The 9,094-nt window shown below is 43.5% G+C and overlaps 1 pseudogene; it reads left to right on the forward strand.

Moving 5' to 3' along the window:
* The first annotated feature begins 5,217 nt into the window (after positions 1-5,217).
* Positions 5,218-6,643, forward strand: LOC100672685 (MAP kinase-activated protein kinase 5-like; annotated as a pseudogene).
* Positions 6,644-9,094: the final 2,451 nt, after the last annotated feature.

Below are 9,094 nucleotides of genomic sequence, written 5' to 3' on the forward strand. Positions count from 1 at the left end.
TCAAGAGGCCAGGAAGGTAGGAGTGACAAGTTGTGTGGCTATCACCCACAAGATCAGGTCACATCTAGGCAGAGGGGACAGCCAGGTCAGGGGCTGGCAGGCATAAGCGCTGGCTCACTTGGGGACTGGCAAGTATTCACTGTGCCTGGAGTATAGGACGTTTAAAGGGCTAGAAATGAGTGCAAAGCCACAGGCGGTAGGAAGGACGATCAGCACAAGTATGGAATATTCTCAGACACAAAGAGAGGGTGCACATATCAGAGTCACTGTCTAGACAGCAATTTACCAGTTTCCATCAAAATGTTAAGCATACTTCCTTTTGAGGAGTAACCCATCTACCTATGTGTCTTATGGGGTAGCTAGTGCCTTACACGAGTCAAGCTAAGAAACAGTAGCTGGTGTAACAATCCTCCAGATCTCAGTGACGTGATACAGTTTATTTGTGGTCCTTGCAAAGTCCAGGGTGGAATTCTTGCTCTGTGGCTGGTGTGCCATGGTTTTGTTATGCACTGGGATGTGTAAGTCTCTGCTGGACCCCTGCACCTGACCACAGGGGGACAGAGAGCAGGAATGGAAGTTCATAGACATGGTGTCACCTATCCTATCCACGCTCCATGATCAGAGCTCACTGACTTTGCTCAGTGCACAGTAAGAAGACAGTCTTGGAAATGTGGCCCGATGTGCACCCAGGAAAAAAAAAAGGAAATGGATCTTGGCCACACCAGCAGTCTCTGCCATAGTCACGTCCACACAGCTGTATACACAAGCCTCAAGAGGAACGCTGGTGGTAGGAATGACCCCCTGAAAAAAGTAAGACCCTGTGAGTCCACACACGGTAGAGATGGATCCGTAGATGCAGGGAAGAAAACCAAAGCCAAGGGAAGGGGAAATACTTCTTACAGTGTTGGGGCCAACTCATAAACAGGGAATCATGATGGAATTAGAAAAAAATTACCATTTTAAAACCATCATTTAAAAAAACATGTTGCCTTCAAGTCAATTCCTGCTCACAGAGACCGTGTAGGACAGAATGGAACTGTCCCATCTGGTTTCAAAGGCTGTAAATCCTTATGGAAGCAGACTGACACATCTTTCTTCTATGGAGCAGCTGGTGGGTTCAAACTGCCGACCTTTCTGTTAGCCGTCAAGTACTTTAACCTCTGCGCCACCAGGGCTCCTTACAAGCATCCTAATAGCAATTTATTCAGGCAAGAAACACCCATGGCTGACACATTGATGGATAACAGGACACTCACACAGTCTCAAAGTACCTCCCTGTTACTTACTAACAGTTGTTGACCAGTAGACTCTGACCCATGGTGACCCAACGTGCACCAGAATAGAACTCTACTCCATAGGGTTTACAACTGATGAGTTTTGGGGAGTAGATCACCAGGTTTTCTTTTGAGCTACCTCTGGGTGGACTCGAACCTCCAACCTTTTGGTTAACAGCTGAGCACTTAATTGTTTGCACCACCCGGGGACTCCATTTATTAACTATGAAGGGGAAAACTGTAAATTGACAGTACAGAAACCCCTGCCAGACCGAACTTTAGCCAAGCTCTCAGAGTTAACTACACCTGTAACGGGACAGGTGTTAAGTGTTTGACTGTTAACCAAAAAGGTCAGCAGTCTGTATCCGCCATGCGTTCCTTGGAAACCTTATGAGGCAGGTTTACGCTGTCTCTTGGGGTTGCTGTGAGTTGGAATCAACTTGACGGCAACAGGTTTGCTTTGTTTTTTTATGATGGGACAAGCTGGGGTACCATGTTCATGGGTTGTTGCTATTGTCAGTTACCACTGAGTTCACTCCATATGCACAACAGAAGGAAACATTGCCCAGTCCTGTGCCATCTTCATGATCATTGGTAATTTTGAGTCCGTTGTTTCAGCTACTGTGTCAATCCAGCTCACTGAGAGTTTCCCTCCTTTTGGCAACACTCTACTTTACCAATATCCTGTTCTTTTCTAGTAACTGGTCTTTCCTGACTATGTGTCCAAAGTAAGAGAGCTGAAGTCTTGCCATCGTCACTTCTACAGAACATTCTGGTTGTATTTCTTCTAAGACTGATTTGTTCATTCCTCTGGCAGCTCACAATTTATTCAGTATTCTTCTCCAACATCACAGTTAGAATGCATCAATTCTTCTGTCTTCCGTTTTCATTATCCTACATTTACATGCATATGAGGTGATTGAAAAGACCATGGCTTGGGTCAGACGTACCTTAGTCATCCAAGTGACATCCTTGCTTTTTAAAACTTTAAAGAGGTCTTTTGCAGCAAAATTAGAAACTATTATTTTTAACACATCATTAAAAATCTCATTGGAACCTAACAGGCAATTCAATATACTTTGGGCTAAAAATAAAATTGTAAGAAAATTTTGAAGAACTTAGAACAGAATGAACTTGAAAATATTACACTCATTTGTAGATATAGCTAAAGCACCATAAGATGTATGACTCAAAACACATTTATTAGGAAAAAAAATTTTAAAGGAAGCTAAGTCTTTAAATCAGAAAGTTATTTTAAAAAAAACAAAGATAATTCCACCCACCCAACTGCCCTGCAAAGAACAAAGAAAATACAAAAGTTCAGAAAGCAACAGAATTGGGAATAATAAATGAAAAATACTTCAGGAAGTATGTCTGAAAATATTAGCAAGATAGCTTTGATCAAGATGAAGGGAGGAAAAAAGGAAGATAAAATGACATTAAAAATCAGAATAAAAGAGAGGATGACAAAAACAAGCAAAAGTGAAATATAATAGTATTTCCCCAAACCTGTTCATGTCAATGAATTGGGAACACAAGATGAAGTATATTTTTTGGAAAAACAGCAAGTGATGAACTTGTAACAAGAGAAAGAGAAGGCTTGATTAAGACAAAAAAAACCTGTAGCAACCCTATAGGACAGAGTAGAACTGCCCCATGGGGTTTCCAAGGAGCATGTCTTAGTCATCCAGTGCTGCTATAACAGAAATACCACAAGTGGATGACTTTAACAAAGAGAGGTTAATTTTCTCACAGTTCAGTAGGCTAGAAGTCCAGATTCAGGCACAGGATCCAGGGGAAGGCTTTCTCTCTGTGTTGGCTCTGGAGGAAGTTCCTCGTCATCAGTCTTCCCTTGGTCTGGTTGCATCTCAGCACAGGAGCCTCAGATCTAAATGATATGCTCTGCTCTTGGCGCTGCTTTCTTAGTAGTATGAGGTCCCCAGCTCTCTGCTGGCTTCCCTTTCCTTTTATCTCCTGAGAGATAAAAGGTGGTGCAGGCCACACCCCAGGGAAGCTCCCTTTACATTGGATCAGGGTTGTGGCCTGAGAAAGGGTGTTACATCCCACCCTAATCCTCTTTAACCACAGGCAGAGATTATGATTTATAACACATAGGAAAATCACAAAATGGAGGACAATCGCACACGGCCTAACCAAGTTGACACGTAATTTTGGGGGACACAATTCAATCCATTACAGAGCAGCTGGTGTATTCGAAATGCCAACCTCTTGCTTGGCGGTGGAGCTCTTAACCACTGAGCCACCAGGGCTCCCAAAATACATAGAATCCCAACAGGAACAATAGACAAAATTATAGAACTGATGGCAGAATTCCACGAGATTGTCAGATCCAAGATCAAATTAGCATGACCCAACTGTGGATGACTGTACTAGCAGCACCCAACTAGAATATAAATACAAAACAACAAACAATAATTTCCGAAAACAACACAAACCATTCATTTTCGATAAATCACTCTAACAAACAATGCACAAGATCTTTATGAAGAATTTTTTAAATTTTCATTCCGAAAAAAAAAAGAATGAGATCCATTGCAGTCCAGTGGATTCCGACTCTTGGAGACCCACGTGTTACAGGGTAGAACTGCTCCAGAGGGTATTCTTGGCTGTAATCTTTATGGAAGCAGCTTGCCAGGCCGTTCTTCTTTGGGGTCTCTGGGAAGGTTTGAGCCATCAACCTCTAAGTTAGCAGCCAATCCTAAACCATTTGCCTCATCCAGGCTCCTAGGGCATAACATATCTTCAGTGCAGTTCTATTCAAAAATTTTCAGCTGGATTTTTGGGGGAGCTCAACAAAATCATTCAAAACCATTAAAAAATATATGTGAAATCCACACAAGCAGCTGAGGCAATTCTACTAAAATAACTGTCAACATGGGTTGCACACCTAAATGGCATTATGTCCAATGACAAAGTCATAAAAATAATTAACATAACAAAAGCAGTGTGGCCCTGGGGAGAAATAGGCAGCAGAGGCCAGAGGAGAACAGAAGGCTCAAAGACGGCTCTGGACACAGACAGGCACCGGCTCTCAGGTCAAGGTGGAGCTAAGTGGCTCCTGAGCCTGTGAAAATTCCCAGCAGAGAGCCTGAAAAGAAAGGGACAGAAAGGTCACATGTGGAGAAGCTGAGGAGCAAGCAGAACTTGCACACTGCACTGGTGAGATGAGGCACTGGGACAAAGACTAAAAAAGGAGAATGTCTACTACCGCTGAACGGATGCCCACCCTCTGACTCAGCGGCTCCGCACCTAGAATACAGCCAACAGAAACGTATGCTTATCCATCAAAGGACACCTAAGAGTGCTCAGCAGCATTACAAACAAGAACCTGGAACTCACCCAAGTGCCCATCAGCAGCAGAATGGATACGTTGTGGTCTAATCTCCCAGTGGAGTATGATATAGCAATGAGGATAAATGAGTCACAAAGGAATGAATCTCGAAAACGTAATGTTGAGCAGAATGAGCAAGATCCAAGAGAATATGACTCCACTACAGAAATTCCAAAATGAGGCAAAGCCTAGTCTACTGAGTGAGAAGTCAGGAAGGATGCTGGTTACCCTAAAGCAGGAGGGAAAGAATGGAAGACAAGCAGGGAGGTCTTTGGGGAGCTGATAATGGTATTTTTCTTGACATGGGTACAAGCTAATAAAAAAAAAAAAAACAGTGCCTTATTTGTTAATTTTACGAGCATTCAGCACACTTACATTCAGGATTTGCATACTTTTCTGAATAAATGTTTATAGAAGAAAAGAAAAAAACAATGGGTAAGTGGTGGATTATTGGTAGTGGCAGTGAAGGAACAAGTTCCCCACTCCCAGCCCAGAGATGCATGCTGAAGCCAAGCTTTGCTGTGGCCATCTTCCCTGCTGGTCCCCACAGGCAGCTGCTTCCTGTCTGCCTGAAACCCACAGGCTCAGTCGCCTAGGCCTTAGCTTCCTTGGCTGCACTGGCATCAGGCAGCTTCCCCTGCTTCTGTTCATGGGGGCCCAGTGGAGCATGCTGGAGGAGATTGAGATGGAAAAAACCATCAAAGAAACCTCCATTGGACTCAGAGGCTGGGAGCTGGAATTAGTGCTCCAGTTAGAGCCTGTGTGAAGAAATCTACCCAAGAACAGTTTGCACAGAAAATCCTTCTTGATGGTCCAGAAGCTGGAAATGAGGTATGCCTGCAGGTGATGTGTGCCTCACACCCAATAGTAGTTCGGGCTATTGAAGTGTTTGTTCCAGGGCTCGCCTCTTAATTGTGATGGAGATGATGGAAAGGAGAGCTATTTCACAGAAGCAGCCAGCTCCATCACTTAACAGAGAAGCAGCAGCCAAGTAAGAAAGCAGCTAGCCCTGGCTCTATAGCCCTGCCACTTGATGGACATCGCGCACGGAGGTAGTGAGCCTGAAAATCCCATCTTCAAGGATAACACTTGGGTTGCCCTAGTGCAGTTGTATGACTTTGGATGTGTCAAAATTGACCACGGTGATCTGACGACACCCCAGTTTACCCCTTATTATGTGGCACCTCAGGTTGTAGAGGCACAGGGAAGGCATCAGAAAGAGAGGTCTGGCACTTTCCCTACCTTGCCAACACCCTACACTTATCACAAAAGCTGTGACTTGTGGTCCCTAGAGGTGATTGTCTGTGTGATGCTGTGCGGATACCCTTCTTTTTACTCCAAACACCATAGCCAGACGATCCCAAAGGATATGTGGAGAAAGATCCTGACAGGCAGCTTCGAGTTCCCAGAGGAAGAGAGGAGCTAGATCTCAGAGATAGCCAAAGATGCTGTAAGAAAGCTCCTGAAGGCCAAATTAGAAGAGAGGCTCCGATGGAGGGAGGGTAAGCCCACACCAGGCTCACCTCAACGGAGGCCGGGATGTTGTGCTGCTCCTGCTCAACGGATGATGGATGAGGCGGTGGCTGCGGGAATGCAAAGGCTGATGCAGAACCGTTGGCCGATGTGAGCATGGAGGATCTGAAAGTCAGCCTCGAACTCAGCAGTCTGTGAACAACCCATTCTGAGAAAGAGGAAGTTACTCAGCACCAAGCCAAAGGACAGTGTTTACATCCGCCACTGTGAGGATGGAGCCAGCATTCAAACGCTGTCTTGGAAAAGCCTGGGCTGCGATTGTTCAGTGTATTCTCTCCCAGGCTGGAAAAAACAGAGACAAGAAGCTGAATGCAGTGATGCAGGAGGCTTAGAAGTATGACCTGGAACGCAAACTCCTAAGACATACTCTGCAAATCTTCAGCTGGCATGGTGGTGGATTCACAGGGAAAGCAGACGGGCTAACCCGGCAGAAATTGTGAATCAAGTGATTGAAGTGCAAACCATGCCCCATGAACCCCAATAACAATAGCTTCAACCTTTTTCTTTTTTTACAATCTGAAATTGTATTGTTTGACAAACGAAGTAATTTTTATGTAAATGAATAAATGATCATTTCCAAGTGCTTAAAAATGCTGTATAGATTTAGAGACAGGATTCCCTAGTAGTTTGTTTTTAGGGAAAGCTCAGTTCCTTGAGATATCCTATTACTTTAGGACTATTTAGTCATGTTTGTAAGTTTGACAAGCAAGATTATTTTCAAGGGATAGACAAAGGACAAACTATAGTGATCTTTCTGCTCAGTAAAAACTCAGATTAAGAAAAAACAAAGAAAGAAAGAGGAAGGAAGGAAGGAAGGAAGGAAGGAAGGAAGGAAGGAAGGAAGGAAGGAAGGAAGGAAGGAAGGAAGGAAGGAAGGAAGGAAGGAAGGAAGGAAGGAAGGAAGGAAGGAAGGAAGGAAGGAAGGAAGGAAGGGAGAGAAAGAGAGAGAAAAAAACATTTCCCTTCTGGAAAAAAAAAAAAAAAAACCCTGAAACTCTGCTTCTCTACATACACAAGGGTTAAATCCATGAAGATTAAAGTGTAATATGGAAGGTGAAACTATAAAACTTATAGAAAAATGTGTGCAGTGTACCAGTACCCCTTACACGCACCATTGAGTTAATTCTGACTCATGGAGAGCCCATGTGTGTCAGAGTAGAACTGTGTTCCATAGGGTTTTCAATGGCTAATTTTTCAGAAGTAGGTCATCAGGCCTTTCTTATGAGGCACCTTCTAGGTGGGCTTGAACCGCCAACTTTTTGGTTAGTAGTGGAGCTCAATAACAGTTTGGACCACCCAGGGACTCCATGTGCAATGTAGGCATGGGAAAAACCTGCTTTATATAAGTATCTCCAAAAGCTTAAGCCATAAGAAGGAAAAATAGGATGAATTCGACTACATCAGAATTACCCATTTCTGGAGCTCCTGGTTCCAGGAAATATGGAATAAGACTCTCCACTTTCTCCGTCAACTGAACAGAAGGCTATGTCCTGGACAGAACACAGGGAACAGCTGTCCGAGGACCCAGAAAGGTAAATGGTGACAGGCCCGTTGGGGAAGGAGACCAAAATTTGGAGGACCACCAACCCAGTGGAGAGTTCACCACTCTCATTTTCTCTGGGGCCATCGGCCTGAGCAGAAGGAGAAGGAGCTCCAAAGGAAGGCCTGTCTCACTAGCTGAAGCATGAGGAAAGAGGGCCCCCATGGTCTAGAGTGGAGGAAGCCCACAGATCTTTCCTTTCCCGTTCTATTCCAACCCAACTAGCAGGCAACCTCATGGTGGCAGCTGCTGTGGCCCAGCAATTGTGGGGCAGTCAAGAAGGTGTTGAAACTTCTGAGAGAGGAAAGCCTTCTTTCAACCACAGAGTGCTAATGCCAAGAGCATGGGGTGAACCCCTTGCTTCCTATCTCTCTTTCTCTCTGTCTCCTCTCTCTCTGTCTCTTCCAGGAATAAAGTTGAAGAAAAGCCATTCTCAGATGAAGGGAAACAAAAAGAACTCATTACCAGCAGTCCTTCTCCATAAGAAATGCTAGAGGAAGTCCTTCAGATGGAAAGGAATCGATGCCAGAGGGAAACTTGGGACATCAGAAATATCTTGGAAATATAAGAGGCATTTTTTTTCTCTTAATTATTCAAAATACGCATGATAGCTGAAAGAACAGTTACAGCCTTACCTGGCAGGGTTTTCAATGTGAGTAGATGTAATTCATATAGCAACTATAACAAGAAAAGCAGAAGTTAAAAGGACCTACGTGGAGGGGAGGTAATATTTCTACATTCTGCATGAACTGGTGGACTATTAATTCTAAGTAGAGTGGTCCTTTGTGGAGCAAACCTTTATTTTATGGGGCCAACTTTACCAGGATACCAAAACCACACAAACACAGGACAAACAAACAAAACAAACTAAACTAAAAAAACCCTATAAATCAATATGTCTTTTATTGACATAGAGGCAAAAAACCCTCAATAAAATATAAAAATACTAGCTAATCAAATCAAGTTATATACAAAATTAGTAATGGTTTATGATCGAGTGGATTTTACTCTGAGAATGCAAAGCTGTTTCAATGTTTGAACGTGAATCAATGTAATCCACCATGTTAAGAGAATAAAAAAATCATTACAAATAGATGTAGAAAAAACATTTGACATATTTCAACATTAGTTTATAATTAAAAAAAAAAAAGCTCAGCAAACCAGAAAGAGAAGGGCTCTCCCTCAGCTTCCTAAGGGGCGTCTACAAAAAGCCTAGAGCTGGCACTTCCGCGGTGGAAGGCGTAATGCCCCTCCTCTAAGGTTAGGCGCGTGGCAACACTCTTACCGCTGCTATTCAGCATCACAAGGGGAGTCCTAGCCAGTCCAACAGGGCCAAAAAAAGAAAAAGAAATACAAACAGATTTGAAAGGAAAAATTAAAACAAAATTTCCCGTT

This window comes from Loxodonta africana, chromosome 4 (assembly GCF_030014295.1).
Source record: "Loxodonta africana isolate mLoxAfr1 chromosome 4, mLoxAfr1.hap2, whole genome shotgun sequence".
NCBI classification, from domain to species: Eukaryota; Metazoa; Chordata; class Mammalia; order Proboscidea; family Elephantidae; genus Loxodonta; species Loxodonta africana.